At 39.9% G+C, this 22894-nt stretch overlaps 1 long non-coding RNA gene across 2 annotated transcripts; it reads right to left on the reverse strand.

The window, feature by feature from the left end:
- Window positions 1–741: 741 nt before the first annotated feature.
- LOC140788318 (uncharacterized) lies at window positions 742–20056 on the reverse strand. 2 transcript variants are annotated; one of them, XR_012109009.1, is made up of 4 exons: window positions 19994–20056; window positions 17127–17226; window positions 2061–2167; window positions 742–1029 (listed from the first exon to the last, which is right to left on the reverse strand). It is a non-coding gene; the product is annotated as an uncharacterized lncRNA (long non-coding RNA). The 2 variants fall into 2 exon arrangements; XR_012109010.1 differs by lacking the exon at window positions 2061–2167.
- Window positions 20057–22894: the final 2838 nt, after the last annotated feature.

Below are 22894 nucleotides of genomic sequence, written 5' to 3' on the forward strand. Positions count from 1 at the left end.
TTCAAGCTGCGACAAAAATCACACCTTGTGGTCGCAAGTCTAGTATTCCAACGACCACCAGTGGCCACGGTCAGCTTCCACTGGCCAACTGCAACCCAATGGTGGCCACCACAACTACCAAAGATTGCTGCATGGCCTAACCCAACGACTATGCTTGCGGCGATAATGCCTGAGCGAAGCCACATCGAGATGACTTCGCTAAGGCTCTACGGTAGTGGGTAGTGGGATTACAGCCAGCAACCATAGCCGCCAAGGGACCCACCGGTGACATGTGGTTGCCGCCTTAGTAGCAACTCGAGCTTAAGCTCAATAATGGGCTTCCTCTACTGCTTACCGCCGCATGGACCCACTAGACGTCGATTGCCACTGGCCAGCAACCTTGCCTAGCCACCATCAACGCCCATATAACCCATAGCGATGCCCCTAGGCTAAAACATATTTTTAGCCTTAGGTTAGTAGAAGAGATCAAGTGCATGTATCTCAAGGCGTGTTGAATTTTTGCAATCCAGCTTACTAGTCACTTTGAGGACAAGGTGGTCGAAATCATGGTGGATTGACGCGAACCAGATCTGTAACGCCCTCGCCCGGCACGGGCATGTGCACGCACACGCGCCCACGCGGCACGCGCGGCACACGCGATAGGTTGGGCGGGGCCCGTCACGCACAGATAGTCACCTGAGCACATATAATCATGACATCATCAAATAAAAACTGCTAACCTATCCATGATCACATAATCCATCAGTCCACAATAATATACATTAGACCACTAGATAATCTGGCAAGACCCACACAGGCCACAACAAACCATCAAAGTACAACTAAAATAATTAATACAAGAGTACACTATGATTTGGCCTGTAATATCCAAATCATTGTCTAATACAAAAGAATATAAATATTAAATACTGGTACAACTCAATATCCGGTTAAATTATCATCTATACCGTCTCGCATCAATAGCTCACCTCATCATCGTTCTAAAATATCTTCTCAAGATATCTCAAGTTGCTATCATGTACCACATATCTGAGATGGTTAGAAAGGAAATAAAGAGAGTTATGAGCAAAAGGATCAATGAATAGACCTTACCCTGAATTAGTGATGCCAAATAGAGAGTAAATCATGTACTGGATAATATGAATTAGAAAGAACATCATGCTATGAATGAGTATATGAATGTTCATCAATAATACATAAGTGAAAAATAGATAATATATCATGTCATAACTGATAAAATACATAATCATCGACAATCATCACCGACATCTCGATATCATATCATCATACTATACCACTGTGCAAAGTCAACACCCGGTACCCGGTCTCAACATCATGTCCGAAGGCTCAGAGCATACTCTACCACCCGCAAGAGTATCTCAAATATAATCATACCCCGCCACCTGCTAGGGTATCAACATCCATCTAGACCGGGCACCCACATAGTTGATAGAAACCTCGTGAGGATAACTCGCCACATATGCCCTGACAAACGACATGTGTCCGAATGTCTGCTGCACACATAGACTAACGACCTCGGACATAAGGCCAACAGGATTGCGACTATGTCGAGCGATTAATCATCCACCAAGCGCATCCTAACCCTTGCACCCACTCGGGTATCCTCACGCTTTCTATCAACTATCCTATCAATCATATTTCATGCTTTCCTTCTAAATGACAGATCATATGCATATATCAAGTACGATAATAAGTCAATGCAGAACAAGAATTTAGGTGGAATAGGAATCAAGAGAAAATAATGCAATGTAGTCTCCAACTTTATCGTCAACACATGCATACTCATGCTAATATATTACATGCATACTCATGCTACAGATCAACTCGGTATACAATTATAACAGTAGAATCATCTCTATATATATCACCAATGTACTCATATCTCAGATCAGCATAATCAAATGCATGATAAAATATGCTCGACTGTAATCATCAATAGGTAAAGTCATATAATCATGCTGGAGGCCAAAACATGCATGTACATAATATATAATATAACCTAATTTGAGAAAAGACGTCTAGGGGATAAGACTACTCACAGTCTGATCAGAAGACACCAACCACGCATCTCTCACGTCCGTCAAATAACCGAGTGACACTCATCATTAGCAAGGTCCACGGAGTCTCAAATAAGGGGGTTCGAGATCTGAAAATATTCAAGTAATATTAATTAGTCGTTTATCCAATTAAAATTAGCTCAAATAGAATATAAAGGTTTATTTGGTTTAAAAACACTTCTTTTACTTTGCACATAACTAGATTCATATTATAGGTACGATTCAAATATTATGACATACTATTATTATAAAATGCTAGTTATAATATACGGAAAAAGGTTCGTTTCTTTTTATTTAATATTCTAAATATATAATTATAAAGTAAAAGCTAAACAATTATAAATGGGATATAAGTATAGATAAGATCTATTTATAATAAATTTATATTTCTTAGTCTATTTTGATTAATTAGAAGTTATATATTATTTACTTAATTATGTAAAATAATTAATTAATTAATAAGACTAGTATCTTATTCTACACACAATAGTATATAATAAATTGTTAAGATTACTGAAATTGCATATATTATGAATATCAGTACATTAATATAATAGTTATAATTTACAACACTATCTATTAATCTAATAGAAATATAAATACATAGTTACATCAAAATAAGTATTATCTATATTTATGCATAATATTTTATAACCTAGTTAATCATCAATTATACTAATTATAATTAATAATCATCATGTTGAAGAATATATATTATTATTAAAATAATTAATGTCTAAATAATTTATCTACATTAATTAAGGAAGTAATACCTAATTAAATAAATAAATGAATATAAAATAAAGTAGATAATAAAACAATGTCACTAGTGCTGGGCTCGGCCCAGCATTGAGCCCAGCATTGTGCAGAAAAGAAAGGAGTAGAAACAGAGGAGGAAGAAGAAAAAGAAAGAAAGCAGAAGAAGAAGAAGAAGAAGAAGAAGAAGAAGAAGAAGAAGAAGAAGAAGAAGAAGGGAGGAGAAGAAGAAGAAGAAGAGAGAAGGGGGAGCTGAGGGAAAGAAAGGAGAAAGGAAGAAGAAATAAGAAAGAAGAAGAAAGAAGAAAGAAGAAGAAGAAGAAGAAGAAGAAGAAGAAGAAGAAGAAGAAGAAGAAGAAGAAGAAGAAGAAGAAGAAGAAGAAGAAGAAGAAGAAGAAGAATAGAAGAGGAAGAGAAGAAATAGAGGAGGTGAGGGAGGAGCTTGCAGACCTGGGCCGGCAGGGAGGGCACCGGCCGCTGCTGGCCAGCCAGCGGCCGGCCTCTCGTCGGCGGCTCGGCTCCGACGAGCCCGAGCTCGGGCAAGAGAGAGAGAGAGGCAGAGAGAGGGAGGAAGAGTTTCTTATCTGCGACGACGGCTTCAGGAAGGTTGCAGCGGGCCGACGTCGGCAACGAGGAGTGCGAAAGAGGGTGGAGAGAGAGTGGAGTGAGAGAGACCAAGAGAGAGAGATTTAAAGAGAGAGAGAAAGAGATGGCGATGGAGGGGGGTTGCGGCAGCGCCAGGGCCCGCCGCGGCGAGCTGGCCGTAGCCCATTGGCTGCGGCAGCGGCAACGGGCGCATGGCAACCCCACCACGCAAGTTGCATGCGCAGCTTGCATGGGAACGAGGCCACCACAGTGTGGCCCGGTCGCGTTGTGCCCAATATTTTTTTTTTTTAAGATTGGGTTTTTACAAGATTGATGTCGGATCACAATATGAGAATATTGGACTTAATGTATTGAGTCTATTTATCTTTTAATTGATTCATATTTATTTTTTTATATAAGCCCTTAAGACAAGTTTTGTTAAGTCATATAAGCCTCTAAGGTATGTCCTAGTTTGAGTCATATAAACCTTTAAGGCTAAGTCCGAGTAGAACTCATTATACCTGACCTCTATATATAGAGAAGTTAGACTTCTTTGTTTATTCATCCAAGCATCTAGGTATTAAGAAATTATTTTAGTTTTGAGTTTATTTTAGGAGTAAGAGTAAGATAATCTAGGAGTAGAAGTAAGTTAATTATAACAATTTATTTTCTTAGGAGTAGATCTAAGTTAGAAACCCTAATTTTACCTTCAATCCATAGCCACCATCACCTCCACAAGCCACCGTACCTTATGGCCATCCATGCCACCCTTTAGTTATCTGCCACCCTCCGACAACCGTCACAACATTAGATATTTACCGTTTTACCCTATTTTGACATTACTCTACTATTTTATTTATATATATTTCATCTAAACCTTCGATTTAGGTGAAACCAAAGCCATTGGAATCCTTACTCACGAGGCTATCATCACCTAAATTTTTATAATTTTTTTACGTCTGAATCGATCCGGATCTAGTTCATAATAAAAAAAGGATCACCTTGGTGAATGCCACACATATGAGTAATCCGCTTATAAAGATCACAGTTTAGTCAATAAAAAAAAGTATAGGGAACTATATAGAAGCTCAAAGTTAATTTACCACCTTCTTTGAAAACTCATGGTTCGAAGGGTGTACAGATAGCCAGCTAACTTGTCCTACTATAAAGTTCTTACTCTATCTAAACATAGATTGTGCCGGCTCTTGGGTACCAAAATTATTATCACTATATTCATAGCAACGACAAAGGTGATCACCTCTTTGCTTATGAGGGAAGGAAGAATATGTGCAACCACTTGACTTATAATAGTCTTATAGGAAAAGTTAAACAAAGCAATAGAACAAAAATTCTTAGCATGCATTCGATTATTCTAAATGAATGTAATAAAAATATGGCCCCATTGGGTTTGGAGGGAAGCATGCTTTAAAATGTTAGTAATAGAAACGTAGTTAATAGGCCCAATAATATCCTAAGAATTTCAATACACCTAAGCATGAAACCTATCAAGATTGGATGCCTTGATTAGGTGAAACACCCACTTCCAAAAATCACGTGTTTCTCACGTGGAGAATTTCTATGTGATTCTCACGTGACATGTCAATGAAATAATCTAACAAAATATCTGGATAAGTTTAGAAATACCATAATAATCCATCAAATAATCTAAAGTTAAAATATGACAGGCCTTAACAAGTCTCTAGGAATACAAGTCCAACACAAATTTTAAAACATAAATACCCTCGTAGGGGCCAATACCAACTAGAAATAATAGAATAAATAATACTAAAATAGGGAAATGAATCTGCTACTCCTCGATATCCGTATCCTCTATAATCAGCTCTGAAATATTTCCACCAAAATGGCGGTGAGCATAGGGTAAGTAAAATCTAATAGTAATCTAAGAATATTGTATTACATGATAGATAGAAATGCAAACATATAACATGTCAGGAAAATGTACATTATGACTTTTAATAACTTTCACCATTATAGCTCAATTTACATAGAAATTCCCACAGAAACCGAGTCACAATGACATGTCTCACAAAACATCATAAAATCGAAGGGGACTAGTCATCTAGCGGTATTATCGCCCATACATGCCTGGCGACGCGCATATGACCGGTTGTCTATGGCCATCAGACTAAGCCCCAGTCGTAGGCCCATCAACACCGCTCTAGTAAATCATCGCATAGAGCAAAATCATCACATATGGCGGTAAGAGCACACAGCTCGATAGATGCCCTAACCTTGCGTCCTCGGGTACCGCTAGAACTACAATCCCTACCTCTCAATTATCTTTTCTAATATCATACTAGACTAGTCTCCAACTAAAGCAGTGTAATCACCTGAATGCTCCACCAGCTATCGACATCACGTGTAGACCGGTAATATAATACTATATAATACACTCTACCCTTAATCCCGGGTTGAGTGGGTGAAAGGGGCACTGCCTAGCTGGGACTTGACTAACAATGATACGTGCACGTGGTGCCATGACCTCTATTATTTATTTAACATAATTATCAAAATAACAGGTATTATAAACAAAGCATAGAGTCTATCATATATGTGCATTAAGTGATAAATAATGCAAGTAAGAATTGACATGTAATTGATGCAAGTATGAAATAACATGTAATTTTTACAAGTAAGAAACGACATTTAATTAATGCAGGTAAGAAATGACGTAAGTATGCATTTTCGTAGACTATTATAGAATTCTACATGCTTGGAATATCTCTGGAATCCGTCTTACTCTCCTAATCAGTTAGCTCTTCTTGAATTTCGAGATCCTTCCCACATAATAATGGGTCTAATAATTTATAAATAAAATAAACATAAGATTGATGAACTTATAGGACTAACTACCTTGTTGTATAAATTAAGTTTGATTTTCTAGGTCCAAATATATTATTTTGTCTTAATTTAAAAAAAATGGTCATTTAAAGTCGTTCACATTTGTAAGTGTCGAAGATAATTGAAAATACTAATAAATTCAAATACCTATTTTAATTATGTATTAATCCTAATTTTATTAATAACATGGTTGAGAAAAATAAAATAATTATAATTTATGTAGCTAACAGAATTAAGAAAAAATAAAAGACTAAAATTAAATTAGTCTATGGTCTAAGGTTGGGCTGGGCTCAAGGCCCAGAAAAGAGCTTTCCAACAAATCTAGTTGCAGGCGAATTGGATGTGGGGATCTCGAGATATCGTCCGATTTGTGGACAAAGGTCAGATGGTCTGTTTTGGAACCGTGGATGGAGGCACGAGATCCTAGGTAATGGTGGATGGTGGACCGACGTTAATGTGGTGGCACCGGTGAAAAGTGATGGTGGAAGGGTTGTGGTTGATGGAAGGATTAGGGCAAGTGTTGGATAGATTGTGCGGTGGGGGTTGGCCCAACCCTCACCCCTTCTCCTCGTCTCCTTCCTAGAGAAGAAAATAGAGGAGAAGAAAAGTGGTGCTGCTGCCGGTGATCCCGTCGTCGGTAGCCTAGCACCAATGGCCCCCTAAGTCGACGAGGTCGACTTGGATTACAAGTGAGCTTGAACCATCGGCCAGTGTGGCCGATAGTGAGAGCTGAGGAACTCCATGGCCGGCGGCCATGGAGCTTCCAAGTGTAGTGAAAGAAGGGCTCAAAGCCCTCATCTCGAGTACCCACCTCATCCACGTGAAGAGGTGAATCAGTCGAGGCTGACGAGTAGGGCCACCACCGCTAGTGGTGGCCGCTAGAGTCCAAGTAACCCGGCGGTGGGAGGCGACATAGCATTGCCTCCCCCGCGCCCCATTGGTACCCAAACTGGGTACCCACGGCAAGGGGCTGATGCGGGGAAACTCCCCGAATCAGTGGGTAGTCGACTCGAGGTCGTCGGTCAACGAATTTCTCCAGTGAAGGCAGAAATAATTAAACTCCTAATTAATTATGATTAACTAGGCTATTTTCAAATTAAACTAAATAGGGGATGGAGGCTAACCCAAAGATTGAGATGAGGGTTTTTGGTTGGCTATCGGCACTCCGGTGACTCGCTGCCCGCTACGAAGGCTTCAGCGGCTTGGGAGAGAAAAGAGAGGAAGGAAAAGCGAGAAAGAGGAATTGCGAAGAGTAAACAAACCTTGAAGGGAGAAGCAGTTGAGGAAGAAGAAGAAGAAAAGAAGAATGAAGAAGAAGGAAGAAGAAAAAGAAGATAAGAGAAGAAGGGAAGAAAGAGGAGGGAGATGCAGACCCGGGCCGGCGGGGAGGGCACCAGCAGCTGGGGTGGCTAGCCAGCGGATCGGCTCCGACGGGCCCGAGCCCAAAGTAAGAAAAAGAGAAAGAGAGAGAGAGAGAGAGAGAGAGAGAGAGAAAATAAGATAGAGAGAGAAAGAGATATTTAGAGGGAGAGGGAGAGGCGGTAGGGGAGGTTTGGCGGCGGCATTGGAGCCCGCCGCGGCCTATTGGCCACAACCAGATGGCTGCGACCATGCTAGGGGGTGCATGCCACCCCCACGCCATGCCCAACTGCATGGGCACGAGGCCGGCCACAGTATGCAAAACTAATTTTTTTAAGGCTAGGTTGTTACACAAATCCATATCTATATTCACAACAACCATACTAGACAGCTACATAATCTAGTAGGGCCCACACAGGCTATGATAAACCATTAAGATACAACTTATAACCACTGATACATGAGTATAACATAATCCGACCTATATTATACAAATCATCATCTAATACAATGGAGTACAAATATCAAATAATTGTACAACTCAATTTCTATATAAACTATCATCTATACCATTTCGCATCTATAGCTCACCTCATCATCACTCTCCTTAGGATATCTCAAGTCTCTACCATGTACCCTAATATCTGGAGTGGTTAGAAAGGAAATAAAGAGATGCCAAACAAAGAGTAAATAATGTACTGGATAATATGAATTAGAAAGAAGCAAGATGCCATGTATGAGCATGTATATACGTATCCTCGATGACATATATATAAATGAAATTAAAATTATCTCATGAATAAGCATATTATATCCTCAACGAAAAATATATCTCATGATGAAATTATAATACAACATCATCGATTATCACAACATATGATGTATGACAATCATGATCCAATGATACTAGTCACATCAATGATGATGAATGATGCATGCTAACCACTAGATAATTGTATATGTTAGAGCTAGATATAATCCACATATCTCTCCCTATCACATTCATCTATCTTAACTCTGAATGTCATCCACCATACTAAACTATAATACCCGGCCCCAAACTCGATACATATCATGCTACAAGCTCAAAGCATACCCTATCATACGCTAAGAGTATCTCTCGAGATAAATCATACTGTGTCATATGCTAAGGGTATCTTAGAATAAAATCATACCCTGCCATATGCTAAGAGTATATTGATAAGATCTGGAACCGAAGATGGGCTATGCAACGATTCCTTCAAGATCTGGATATATTACAGGAATTAGTCAAATATTCTTTGGTAGTTAGAAAATTACTAAACTAATTAGGTTAGATCTGTAACTTCCTGATTTACAACTTTGGTATTTACGCCCTTCGCAGATTCGAACTATAGCAGGAATGAAAACATGGAATAATATGGGTGATGGTAGTGGTGACGGGTGGAGTTGATGTTAGGGTTATGGATGGATATGGAGATGAAGGTGGATTGTGGATGTGATTTAGGGATGTAGACGAAGGGAACGAAGTGGTCGAGATCCCAAAGAAGAGGGGTGGCTCAATAGTCGAGGGAGATTAGAAGTTAGGAGAAGCCTTGCCAACGGTAGAGGTGGAAGGTTGGATAAGAGGGAGGAGGGAGAAGTCTAGAGAAAAGATAAGAGGCAAGAATTCAATAATCCAATAGCATAATGTAGTTGGCTGCTTTTCACATATATAGAGAGGCTAGCCAACAAGTCCTAAAATAATATGAAACCCTAATTCTAGAACTTTTCCATCGATCGTGTTTGAACGCGCTCGATCACGTTCAAGCGCACCAAAACACGTTCTTTGTATGTGCAAACATGATGCAGGCGTTCGAACACGGTCATTCAAACTCACTCGACCGCGTTCGAACGCACAATATGCGTTCTCTGTATTTGCGAACCTGATGCAGACGTTCGCAAGGGCGTTTGAACGCGACCCCTCTTGCGTTTGAACGCAACCTACATGAATTTTATTTTAATAAAAATAAACACCTAATACAATAAGAAAAGATCATAACTAAGTGTATCATATATCAATGATGGTTGTACCCTATCATACGCTAAGAGTACAACCATTAACCATCACCATACTCTACCATACGCTAAGAGTATGTCCAGTACCAGTCTAGACCAGATATCATTCTAGCTATCATATCATATACACAAGTATTTTCATGATTTTCTAATACATGATAGATTATATGCATATATCCAGTACTATAATAGATCATGCAAATTCAGACATTATGTTGAGACCGGGTACCGGGTGGTGACTATGCACAGTGGTCTAGTATGATGATATTATACCGAGATGTCGGTGATGATCGTGATATTGAGAAATGCATATGATTTCATTATCATCTGATTACCTGATTATTGAGTGGTCAATATACATTATATATAGTTGCATTTGATATCATAGCATCATCATGGTCGGCATGCACCATATGTCATATTTGAGAGAGAGTTATGATGATCGTATGACGTGGTGACATATTTATTCAGTGTCGAGGATTATGTATTTTTATCAATTATAACATGTTATTTATTTTTTACTTATATATTATTGAGGATGCATTCATATACTCATTCATGATATGATGCTGTTTCTGATTTATATTATCCATTACATGATTCTCTCTCTGTTTGGCTTCACTGATTCGTGGTAAGGTCTATTCACTGAACCTTTAGCTCATGACTCTCTTTGTTTTCTCCTTTCCAACAACTCAGGTGAACGAGTGGAGCCGGATACTCCCTTAGAGGCCTTGCCGGTGAGTGAGGAGTAAAGTGTGGTTAGTGTTATACGCTAGATAAGTTATCTTATCTGATGTATTAGTGGATATCCTCCAAAGTGTGTATGTATCCTTGTCTATATTTTAGTATGTGACTTTGTACTTGTATAATTATGTATATACCACCGTTGTATATATGTAGTTGTGAAAAGCTCTTAATGATGTGTTGTGGCCTGTGTGGGGCCCAAGTAGGGTTATCTGTATGCTGTTGATAGTTAGACTTGAGTTATTCTTAGTTTAGATGTTGTGGATAAAATTATGATGTTGATACAGGTTTATTTGATTGTCAGTAACTAACCAAATGGTCAGGTGCCATATAGAGAGTGGGGTGCAAGTGGATGCCTTAGAAGCTTCACTTACTTCTCAAAAACCGTTGGATCGGATAACTCTTAAGTGGAGTCAAGCTCATGATCAGTCGTCTCCTCTCAAGCCGTCCTCCTCTTCTGCCGCTGGACGTTCATCACACCTCGACATTTCTGATGATAGTTCTGACGATGATTCATCTTATACTAAGGGGGAGTTACCACAGTTCTCTGACCGTTTTGATCAGCTTAGCACTCAGGTGCAGGACCTCCATTCGGTCGTGAATAATTTACGAGCTGAGCAAGCTCGTCAGGGGACCGTACTCGACTTCGTGTTGTCGACTCTTTATCGTCAGTTCCCTCTGAGTTCCTAGTCTTTGGCATTTGTGTCAAAAAAGGGGAGAGTAAGGTTTAGTGAGTTTAGACGTGTGTTTAGTGTTTAGGAGTTTACTGGTGTAGGGGGAGTACTGTTCGTGGGGGAATTATTGGTTTAAGTTTACTAGCTAATAACTTTGCTTGAGTACCTGTGAACTTTGTTTGCTTAAGTACTTGTGAACTTATGCTTGCTTGATAACTTGTGTTTGGATTGTTATTCATTTCTAGTTATTTTCACTTGATCTTGGATTGGTATATTTTTATTTGCAAGGATTGATGTGCTAAATGTACTAGACTTGTTGAATGCTCATTTTGATTTCTTTGTAATATCTTGTAATCTAGATGTTTTGTCACAAATTGCCAAAAGGGGGAGATTGTTAGGTTTTTAATTGTTGGCAATTGTGTACAAAATATTCTAAGTGTATTTTTACATGTATATGAGCTTTATGCAAGTCTAGAAAATATCTGGTTTGAAGAATTGCAAGATTATTGGAGAAAAGCTGTTGAGTTCACACCGCGTTCACAAACGCGTTCGAATGCGGGTACTTGCGTTCACATAGACCGAGAGCTACGTTCACAAACGCGTTCGAATGCGGGTACTTGCGTTCACACAGACCGAGAGCTGCGTTCACAAATGCGTTCGAACGCGGGTACTGCGTTCACACAGACCGAGAGCTACGTTTACAAACGTGTTCGAATACGGGTACTGCATTCACACTGATCGAGAGATGCGTTCACAAACGCATTCGAATACAACCTGAAGAATTCAAGCTGTCACGTTCGAATGCACTTGGGCCCATTCGAACGCACCTGAGATCAAGTCAGGCCGTTCGAATACACTCGTGCAGCGTTCGAACGCACCAACGAAGTTTGAAAATCATGGACTTTCGTGAGTTCGGATAATATTTGGATTTGGCTCTATCTTGGAGATTATATATAAAGATTGTGATGCCCTATCTCTAGGGTGGTTGAAGAAGCATTATTGATGGGGACTTCTTGAGGCTACATCGGTTCTTCAACTAACAAGTTTCTACTCATCTATAAAACTTAATCTTTCGTCTTAAAGGCTATCTAGACGAAAGATCAATCTCGAGGGCTACTGAGGTTGGACTTCAATCACGAGAAGCAGTGAATCGTTGGTTCTAGTGAGCAAGACTAAGAGGAACAAAATCGTTTAGATCGACGGGTTGTTTTGTGAGTCAGTCTTGTAATTGCTACTATTTTAGTGATTGATTTTGATCCGAGTTTGGATCCGTGGTTTTTTTTTCCATTTGGGTTTTTCCACGTTAAAATCTTGGCGTTCATCTCTGCTCTCGTTCGTAATATTTCTTCAGACTTTTACTTAAGCGAACGAGTGATATCATTGCCTAGTATTTAGATACATACTTGTGTCTAGGAGTTTTTCATATATATATATATTTATCTATTTAGCCTTTTATTTTTTTTTATAATGTCATACTTAGACTATTTTCTATCTAAAAAGGAGCAACCCTTTTATTCTTATTCCATATCTGACCTTTTATAATAATAATATATTTTTTAACATTAAAAGTTTATTTATAATGTAAATCTAACTAGTTATTGTAACACCCGAACCCTAAACACGTGCATGGCACGAGCTCACACGACACGTGCGTAGCACTTGACCATTTAGTTAGTTACTGACAATCAAATAAACTTGTAGCAACATCATGATTTTATCCACAACATCTAAACTAAGAATAACTCAAGTCTAACTGTAACAATCGTAAAAAAAAAATAAAAAAAAATAAAAAAAAAAATTGGCGCACGTGCTACGCGCGTGCACCCTAACCGCAGCGCACGCGCCAAGCGCGTGCGCTGACTCCTTCTTCCCTTTCCCCCACCTCTCGCAGTTAGTTGCGAGAGGTGGGAGAGAAGATCGCCGGAGTGGAGTAACTCCACTCCGATTCTCTCTCCCCTCTCCTCTATTTAACCCCACTTCTCCCCTAAGGTTCTTTTCTTTTGCGGAATCTCCCCATCTTCATTGTTTCTCTACTCTCCTTTTCTCTTCCGAGCCGCCGAGGTCTTCGTCGCGGGCAACGAGCCACCGGAACGCCTAGTAGCGACCAAAACCCTCCCTCTTCGATCGTCGGTCAGCCTTTAGCCCTCGCTAGTTTAATTCGAAAATAGTTTAGTAAGCATGCGTATTTGGGATTTTATTTTTAGTTTACCTTCGCCGGAAATTCGCCGCGGCGACCTCTGGGTCGACAAACCACCGGTTCGGGAAGCTTCCCGGTCTCTTCCCCTAGCTGTAGGTACCCAAATTGGGTACCCACGGGGCGCGTGGGAGGCGATGCCATGTCGCCTCCCACCGTCGGAATCCTTTGGCACTAGCGGCCACCACCGGCGGTGGTGGCCTCGCTCTTCGTTTTCGGCTGACCCACCTCTTCACTTGGAAGGGTTGGGTATCCGAGGATCGGGCTTTGAGCCCATCTCGCACTGGGTTGAGAACCCCATGGCCGCCGGCCATGGAGTCCTTCAACTCACACCGCCGGCCGCACTAGCCGGAGGTTCTTTCCTCTTCTGCGCCCAAGTTACTTGGGGGTGATGCTGCTAGAGCCGGGGGAGGGGAGGGGGTTGCCGGCGACAGGGAACGCCGGCAGCAAGACCCCTCTCCTCTGTTTCTCTTTCCCGGTCGTGGAGACGAGGAGACCGCTCTCTCTCTCTTTCCCTTGGACTGTGGCATGGGCTGCGTTGCAGCCCAAGTCCACAGTCCCTTATGTCTTTTTCTAAGGGTCTCGGTGGACCGGGCTCTGGAGCCCAGTCCACCACCTTCCCTTAGCTTCTAGTGGGCTGCGGAGGGCCCCGCAGCCCACCTCCTTTTTGTTGTTGGACTGGGCTCTGGAGCCCAGTCCACCAACTCCCGCCTGACTGGGCTCTGGAGCCCAGCCCTTTACTGCTGGTCCAAGTGGGCTGCAGGTGGGTCTGCAGCCCACTCTCTCCCTCTCACCCTCACTTAAATTGCTGGGCCTTGGGCTCAGCCCAACCTTTAACATTTTTCTTTAACCCTAGTCTAATTAATTTTGAGTCTGTTATTTTCTTAAATTCTGATAGCTGCACAATTTGTAATTATTATAATTTCTCAATCATGTTATTAATAAAATTAGTGATTTTCGCAAGATCAAAATAATATTGAATATTAAGTCTTCTCTATTATCTTCACATTTACAATGCGAACCGCTCTAATGACCATTATTATAGTAATTAGGACAAATAATATCTCGGACCTAGAAAATCAAACTTAATATACACAACAACACGGTTAGTTTATAAGTCCATTAACTTTATGTTTATTTATAAATTATTAGATTCAGCATTGTGCGGGAAGGATCTTGAAATTCAGGGAGAACCGACTGATTAGGAGAGTAAGACAAATTCCAGAAATACACTAGGCGAGTAGAATTCTATAATTGTCTTTAAATTGCATGCTTATGCCATATCTTACCTGTGGTAGTTAAATGATGCTTCTTACATATGAATTTTATATGACATCTCATATTTGCATTTAATTACATGTCAGTTCTTTTTGTATTATTTATCACTTAATGCTCAAGTATTGATAGACCCCATGTTTGATCATGATAACTGCTATTGTAATGATTATGTTAAATAAATAATAGAAGTCATGACACCATGTGCACGTATCACTATTAGTCAAGTCTCGGTTAGGCAAAGGCCCTTTTACCTACTCAACCCGGGTTAGGGGTAGAGTGTATGTTATATGGTATTATATTAGCGGCCTACACCCGAGGTCGGTAGCGTGGAGCATTCGGTGATTACACCGCCCTAATTGGAGACTAGACTAGTATGATATTAGAAAAGATGATTGAGAGATAGGGATTGTAGTTCTAGCGGTACACCCGAGGACGCAGGTCGGGCGTCTATTGAGCTGTGTGCTCTTCTCAGCCGTATGTGATGGTTTCGCTCTGTGCGATGATTACTAGAACGATATTGATGGGCCTACGACTGGGGTCCTTAGTCTGATGGCCACAGATAACCAGTCATATGCAGCGTCGCCAGGCATGTATGGGCGATAATACCGCTAGTTGACTAGTCCTCCTCGATTTTTGTGATGCTGTGTGAGATATGTTATTGTGACTCGACTCCTGTGTGGATTTTTCTATGCAAGATAAGCTATGAGGATGAAAGCTATAAAAAAGTCACCAAGTACTTTACCCTGACATGTATGAGCTGCATTTTTACTTATCATGTAATACTTCTTAGATTGTTATTAGATTCTACTTGCTGGGCCCTGTGCTCACCGCCATTTTTGGTGGAATTATTTCAGAGATGATTGTAGAGGATGCGGACATCGAGGAGTAGAAGATTTAATTCCCTATTTTTCTTGCATTTGTTATTTCTATTTATTTCAGTTAAACTTAGCCCCTGCGAGGGTATTTATGTTTTAGCAAATTAGAGAAGAACTTGTAACCCTAGAGACTTGTTGAGGCCTGTGATATTATTATTTCAGGACTTTTGTTGGTTTATTATGGTATTGCTTGGTTCGTTTAAAATACTTGGTGAGAATATTTCACTGACCGGTCACGTGGGAATCACGTGGACATACCCACGTGAAGAACACGTGAGTTTTGGAAGTGGGTGTTTCACTAACTGTCAACAGTATACAAATAACCCTACTTGGGCCCCACATAGGCCACAACACATCATCAAGAGCTTTTCACAACTACATATACACAACGGTAGTATAAACATAATTATACAAGTACAAAGTCATCTGCTAAAATATAAGACAAGGATATAGACACATTTTGGAGAATGTCCACTAATACATCGGATAAGATAACTCATCTAGCATATAACACTAACCACACTATACTCTTCACTTATCGGCAAGACCTCTAAGGGAGTATCCTGCTCCTCTCGTTCACTTGAGTTTTTGGAAAGAAGAAAACACAGAGAGTCATGAGCTAAAGGCTTAGTGAATAGACCTTACTCCAAATCAATGAAGCCAAACAGAGAATAAATTAAGTACTAGATAATATAAATCAGAAAGAGTATTATGTCATGAATGAATATATGAATGTTCCTCAATATTACATAATTGAAAAGTAGACAACATGTCATAACTGATAGAAGTATATAATTTTTGACAATGGATAAATAGATATCCATGTCATACTATCATCATAACTCTCTCTCAGGTGAAATTCTCCGTATCACAGTCAAACACCGACATCTCGGTATACCATCATCACACTAGACCATTGTGCACAGTCAACACTCGGTACCCGGTCTCAACATCATGTCTGAAGGCTCAGAACATAGTCCGCGACTCGCAAGAGTATCTGACATGTAATCATACCCCGTCACCCGCTAAGGTATCAACATCCATCCAGATCGGGCACCCACATAGTTGATAAAAAACCTCGTGAGGATAACTCGCCACATATGACCTAGCGAATGGCATGTGTCCGATTGTCTATGTGCACAGACTCAACTGACCTCGAACATGGGCCACGAGATATCGCATATCAGCGACCAGAATCATCACTCTAGGCACCCCTACCCTGGCGCCTACTCGGGTATCTCCACGCTTTCTATTAACTATCATATCAATTACATTTCATTCTTTACTTCTAAATGCCAGATCATATGTATATATTTAGTACGATAACGAGTCAATGCATAACAAGAATTTAGGTGGAACAAGAATCAAGAGAAAAATGATGCAATGCCGACTCCAACTATGTATCTAACACATGCATACTCTTGCTAGTCTATCACATGCACACTCATACTAGAAATCACTCCGACACAAAGTCATAATAGTATAATCATCTCTAAACATCTCTATTTATCATCATCATACTCATATCCAAGATCAGCCTAATTTCATGCATGATAAAAATATGCTCGACTGTAATCATCTCTAGATAAAGTCATATAATTATGCTGGAGGCTAAAACATACATGTACATAATATATAATATAACATAATTTGAGAAAGGCGTTTAGGGGATAAGACTACTCACCACCACAACAAATACCAAACAACCACTCGTTCACGTTGCTTCGACAATGATCAAGCCTTGATAGCTAAGTCCACGGGGTCTTGAATAGGGGGGTCGAAATCTGAAATTATTTAAGTAGTATGATGTTAGCTATTTATCTGATTAAAATCCGTTCATGTAATATATGATGATTTAGAAGGTTTTAGAATGTCTATTTATCTTTATAACTAGCTAGATTTTTAATTATAGATAAGAATAAAAATATAAATATAGATGAAAACCTAACTATAATTATATCTTGATTAATTAGAGATTACTTTATAAAATAATAAATAAATACATAAGCCTAGTATTTTATTTGTTACAAAAATAACAATATATAATAAATTAATATAATTACTTAATATGTATATCATAAGAATATTAGAATATAAATCTAATAATTATAATTTACAAATCTATCTATTAATCTAATATACATATAAGTAAGTAAGTAAATAAATAAATATAAGTATTACCTATATTTATGTGTAATAGTTTATAACCTAATTAATTATTAATTAATTTTAATTAACAATAATCATAATGATGAATATGTATTGTTATTAAAATAAATAATGTCTAAATCTATTTGTATTAATTAAGACAGAAATACCTAAATAAATAAATAATAAAATTAAAAAGGATAATGGATCACTAGTACTAGTGTTGGGCTTGGCCCAACACTGGCCTACTACAGTGTTGGGCCGAGCCTAGCACTGTTGCAGAAAAATAAGAAGAGAAGAAGCAACTGAGGAAGAAGAAGAAGAAAAGAAGAAGGAAGAAGAAGGAAGAAGAAGGAAGAAGAAGAGAAGAGAAGAAAGGAAGGAAGAGGAGAGAGGTGCGGACCCGGGCCAACGGGGAGGGCACCGGCCGCTGCTGGCCAACCAGCGGCCGGCCTCTCGCTGGCGGCTCGGCTCCGATGAGCCCAACCTCGGGCAAGAGAGAGAGAGAGAGAGAGAGAGAGAGAGAGAGAGAGAGAAGGAAAGAGAGGGGGAGTGAGAGGTAATGGAGAGAAAGGAGTGCGAGATAGAATAGAGAGAGAGTAGAGTGAGAGGGTGGCCGAGAAAGAGAGAGACAAAGAGAGAGAAAGAGAGCGCGACGGTGGAGGGGAAAAGGGGTGGCGGTGCCGGGGCCCGCCACGACCAGCTGGCCTTAACCGGTTGGCTGCGGCAACTGGCCGTGGGCATGTGGCACCCTCACCATGCAAGCTGCTCATGCAGCTTGCATGGCACGAGGCCCCATTTTTATTTTAACTCTACTTGGGTTATTACAGTTATAAAGATTAGAAACTCCAAAACTTAATAAATCATCATTTTTTGCACAAATGGATTTTAAATAGATAAACGACTGATTTATGTTACCTAAATATTTTTAGATTCTGAACCCCTCATTTGAGACACCATGGACCATACTAGCAATCAGTTGATGTTTGGTTGACGGATGGGAGAAATACATGGGTTGTGTCTTCTGATCAGACGGTGAGTAGTCTTATCCCCTAGACGCTTTTCTTAAATTAGAATATATTATATAATTTTATATATATATGTTTTGGCCTCAAGCATGATTATATGACCTTATCTAGAGATGATTTTAGTTAAGCATATTATATCATGCATTTGATTAGATTGATCTACGATATGAGTATACTGATAATATACATAGATGATTGTGATACGATTCAGACTTCATTGATGTCATCTTGAGCATGGATATACTTTATGGGTGTCTTTTATTCTTCTTTTAGTGTTTTATTTCAGAGAAAAGTAAGTTTTTTGTAGGTCGCGTTCGAACGCGGGTGGGTGGGTTCGAACTTGCTTGCGAACGTCTGCATCATGTTCGTAAAAATAGAGAACGTGAAATGTGCGATCAAATGTGAATACCCGCGTTCGAACGTCTGCATTAGGTTCACATCGACAGAGAATGATTTTTGTGCGTTTGAACGCATTCGACCCCGTTCAAACGCGATCGGCAGAAATCCACTGTTTCTAGGGTTAATAATTATAATTTTTGAATTGTTTGGTTAGCCTCTTAAGGTGTTGATGACAACCAAAGAGGTATTATTGAATAAATTGAGTTTTGCCATAATCTTCTTCTTCTCCTTCTCTCTCGTTCCCACATCTCCCGGCTTCATCACTTCTAGCCTCCCTCAACCGGCCACTCACCCTAGTCCCTTAGGGGACGGCCCACTTCTCCCTCTTCTTCAAATCTCTATACTCTTGCCCTAACCCTTTTGCATCATCCATAATCCTTCCACCACCACCTTACTCACCAGTTCCACCCCATTACCGCCGGCCTACCACCTCCATAATCTACCTCGGATCTCATGCCTCCATCCATGGATCCATCGACGGACTCCCTGACATTCGTCTACTTATTTGACGATATCTCCAGATCCCGTCGTCCAATTTCCCTACAACTAGATTCATTGGAAAGCTCTTTTCTAGAGCTATAACATATCAATTCACATCACATGGATCCGACAACTAGAACTTACAGAATCCTCTTCTAAAGTTCCATGCATGATTCTGTCCAGATCTGAAAATGGGATTGATCAAACCTTAACCCAAGGGGAGATCGTATCAGATTGGAGATGACTATACTATTATGAGTTTATATTAAGATGATTTCTAGCATGAGTATGCATGTGATAGATTAGTATGGGGATGCATGTGTTAGATACATGGTTGGAAACTACATTGCATCATTTTTCTCTTGGTTTCTTCACCACCTAAATTCTTAAGTTGTATGACCTGTTGTAGTACTGGATAAAATATATATGATCTATCATTTAGAAGGAAATCATAAAATCTAATTAATATGATAGTTGATAGAAAGCTTGAGGATACCTGAGTGTGTGTGAATGTTAGGATGCATTTGGTGGATAATTGATCGCTCGATGTAGTCGCGATCTTGTGGCATTACGTTCAAGGTTGTTATTCTGTGTGCGCAACAGATATTAGGACACATACTGTTCGCTAGGCCATATGTGGCGAGTTATCCTCACGTAGTGTCTATCAGCTAGAAGGGTGCCCGATCTGGATGGATGTTGATACCCTTAGCGGATAGAAGGGTATGATTATGATTGAGATACCTTTTGCGGATGACAAGGTATACTCTGAACTTTCGAACATGTTGATAAGACCAGATATCGGGTGTTGACTATTTATAGTGGTCTAGTACGATGATATTGGTTAGAGTCGATATTGATGTTGAGATATTGAGAAATGCATATAATTTTATTATCACCTAATATATATAATTTTTGGGTGATAATTATGCATCATATGTGGTTGCATTTGATATCATAATATGGTCATGGTTGGCATCCATCATATATAGCATATTGAGAGAGTTATGGTGATGGCATGACATGGAGATTTATTTATACATTATCAAGAATTGTATACTTGATTAGTTATGACATGATATCTACTATACATTTATATATTATTGAGGATATCTTCATATACTCATTCATAACATGATGCTCCTTTGTGATTCATATTATCTAGTATATGATTTCCTCTCTATTTGGCATCACTTATTCAAAGTTCTATTCATCGAGCCTTTAGCTCATAACTCTCTTTATTTCTTTTCTAACTTCTAAGATATGTGGTATGTGATAGCGACTTGAAATATCCTAAGAAGATATTTTAGTGCAAATATGAGGTGAGCTATTGATGTGAGATAGTGATACACTTAATTATGATCTTTTCTTATTGCATTAGTTGTTTATTTTTATTAAAATAAAATTCTTATAAGTCGCGTTCGAACGAAGGTGAGGTCGCATTCGAACGCAGGTGGGGTCGCGTTCGAATGCTTACATCAGGTTCGCAAATACAGAGAATGCATATTGTGCGTTCGAACGCGGTCGTGCAAGTTTGAACGCCCGCGTTCAAACGCTTGCATCGCGTTCGCACATACAGAGAACGTCTTTTGGTGCATTCGAACGCGATCAGGCATATTCGAATACATTCGGTGGAAATCCTCTAGAATTAGGGTTACATATTATTTTAGGACTTGTTGGCTAGCCTCTATAAATATATGAATGGCAGCCAACTTTCATTATGCTATTGGAATATTGATTTTTTGCCTCTCTATCATCTATCTACTATAATCTCCCTCCTCCCTCTTCACCATCCTTCCACTTCTATCATTGGCAAGATTTCTCCTAACTTCTAATCTCCCTCGACTGTCGAGCCACCCCTCTTCTTTGGGATCTCGACCATTTTGGGCCCTGTGTCTATATCATTTAACCACATCCACAATCCACCTTCATCTCCATACCCATCCATAACCCTAACAGCCACTCCACCCGTCACCACCACTATCACCCATGTTATTCCGTGTTTGCGTCCCTACTACAGTTTGAATCTACAAAGGGTATAAATACAAAAGTTGTAGATTAGGAAGTTATGGATCTAACCCAATTAGTTTTGTAATTTTCTAACTATAGGAAAATATCTGATGAATATTTTACCACAATTGCGCAGACTGATTCCTTTAATACATCAAGATCTTGAAGGAATCGTTGCGTAGCCTATCTTTAGTTTGAGAACCTATCAAGTGGTATTAGAGCAGGTGAAGCTCAGACCTCCATTAATGGTTGAAACATGGAAGATGATATCAATAAAGAGACCTATGGAGGGCACACCGACAAGGGAAGACTCAATCCACGATGACCCTAATCGTGAGGCTGATTCCTTTGGAGTGACCACGGCTGGATCGAGTCAACCAACGTCCATGAGTGTGAATATGGATGAACTTAAGGACATGTTCCGTACATTGATGCATAGAGTTGATTCAATTCAAAAGGATCACAATGATTTCAAGGAATATCTCATGAACCGATTTGATTCATCATCTCCTCGACAACAATCGAAGTTTCAAGAAGGACCAGCGGTGGGACCTCATCGAACTGAAACCCCATCGGTCCAGGTGCATCATGTGAGTGCCAATGATCCCCTCTTACGTATGCCTACACATCATTCTCCATCTTTGTTGCAAAACCCAAAATCGACGGTGGAGGGACCCGAGAGGCGTGCGGCATCGGTGCACTTCGTCGATGAGGAGAATTAGCACTTTGAGGATGAGGTTGATCCCTTTGGAGATGGTGATGGACGTGCTCAAAGATTCATAGAAGGGGATTAACTTGCATAAAGGTTTAGACCTGAACCAAGGATCTTTTGCGAACCCGACAATGCTATTCGGGGGAGAATCACACACTTGGATTTTCAAAAATTCCAAGGCGGTGATCCAACGGATTGGGTGTTTCAAGTTGAACAATATTTTGATTGTCAAAGTACATCGAAAGATGTAAAGGTCCATATGGCAAGCTTTCACCTCCAAGATTGTATTGGTATAGATCGGTTATTCGTGGTGGAGGATTGATTAGATGGGCTAATTTTTGTAGGAGGATTACACACAGATTTGGGACGGCGACATATAAAGATTTTGCTGGCAGATTAACCAAGATGGTTCAGAGGATGACCGTATTGGAGTACCAAGCGGAGCTTGAAAGAGTTAGTAGTTGTTGTGAGCCACCTTGGCCCGAACTGACATTAATGAGCACATTAATTTTAGGGCTGCGAGATGAGATTCTAGCAGATGTTCGTGCTCTTTGTCCTACTACTCTTGAGAAGGCCTTTGAGAAGGCCGTGAGGATGGAGCAAAAGCATAAGGCTCTAAAGATGACAGTGAAAACTAATTGGGGCAACCGAGATGGGCGGTTTGCACCTAGAACACCC

Source organism: Typha latifolia, chromosome 5, assembly GCF_019914945.1.
Source record: "Typha latifolia isolate L0001 chromosome 5, TyphaL0001v2, whole genome shotgun sequence".
In the NCBI taxonomy this organism is placed as follows: domain Eukaryota; kingdom Viridiplantae; phylum Streptophyta; class Magnoliopsida; order Poales; family Typhaceae; genus Typha; species Typha latifolia.